Here is a 1,571-nt window from a genome sequence, read left to right on the forward strand (position 1 = left end):
TAGACAAATAATTAAATTTATTTACAATAATATAAAAAAATTTGAAATGTCAAATACATATTTCTATAAGTTGTAACTGATTTATTTTGCATTAGTACCATGATTGATGTTATATGTATAGAATACTAGGGTGAGCATTTTTAATAAACAAATAAAAAATATGTTATATACATATAAAAAATCAGTAATCACTGAATCATCTTTTATATAAATACATATTTTGCATCTCAAATTTTTTTTATTATACTTCTATAAATAAGTTAAATTATTCTTTTATTATAGATTTAATTATTTTACTATGATAAGTTTGATTATTTTGATAGCTAATTCTTTAGTTGAAAAATATGTAAACGTAAAATTAATATATAATAACTAATTTAATGACTAATTTTTAGTATTTACGTGATATTTTTTAATAAAAAAAATTTATATTGAATCAAATACAAGGAAAATAGTTAGCCCGTGTATTTATACACACACGCCTTTTATAATAAGTATCTTATATTAGAAGAAAATGTATTTTAATACTTTTTTGGTGTTAAAAAGAATTAATAACAGATATTTAACACATTAAAAAATAAATGCTACATAGCTAATGAGTAATAGCTCAAATGGCATAAACTTCTCATACTCATCTAAGAGGTTGCGGGTTCGAGAATTCATATCTTTGGTAAAAAAAAATTAATAATAAATAAATGCTACATATCTAATTACTTGTATAAATATTATTTAATCTAACTAAAATAAAATGCAACTTGAAATGGCCAAAAATTAATATAAACGACGTAATTTTAATTTTAAACATCATTAGTTCTAAATGAATAGTTTTTTTTTTCAACCAAATCCCCAATTAAGTAATCATTTTTCAACTTTTAAACACCAGTACTTTTTGTTGTTTTTGCAAAATTTGTGTTAGTTTTAAAAATTTGTGTTCTTTTTTCAAGTTTTTTTAAAAATGAATTAGCTTAAAATTTAACAAAAAATAGGTGAAGAAAAAGAACTTTTTAGAAACTTTGTTTAAGATTTAATTAAAAAATATAGTATTTCTCTTTATCAAATTAAAGAAATTATACATATCTAATTTAAGTTTTTTACCTTACATTAGTATCTATCTCTTTTCTTTTTACAAATTTTATTTAAAATAAATTAGCTTAAAATTTAACAAAAAATAGGTGAAGAAAAAGAACTTTTTAAAAACTTTGTTTAAGACTTAATTTAAAAAAAAAAAAAAACAACATTTCTCTTTATCAAATTAAAGAAATTAAACTATACTTATCTAATTTAAGTTTACTTCACATTAGTCTCTCTTCTTTTGCATTTTTATTTATATAACAAGGTCCAATTTTCCTTTTCACGTTATCAAATTATACCCTACCTAAATAAAAAAACCTCTTTTTTTGGACTGGTACCTAATTTTACCTTACATTAGTCTCTACTGTTTTGTAATTTTATTTAATATGGCCAATTCCCGACCAAAGGAAAAAGTCAAATTTCAGCTGAACAAAAATCCAAAATGATCATTATGAAAAAACTAAAGACTAAAACGAAATTAACGAATCATGATTGCTGAA

Source organism: Arachis ipaensis, chromosome B04, assembly GCF_000816755.2.
Source record: "Arachis ipaensis cultivar K30076 chromosome B04, Araip1.1, whole genome shotgun sequence".
Taxonomy (NCBI): Eukaryota; Viridiplantae; Streptophyta; class Magnoliopsida; order Fabales; family Fabaceae; genus Arachis; species Arachis ipaensis.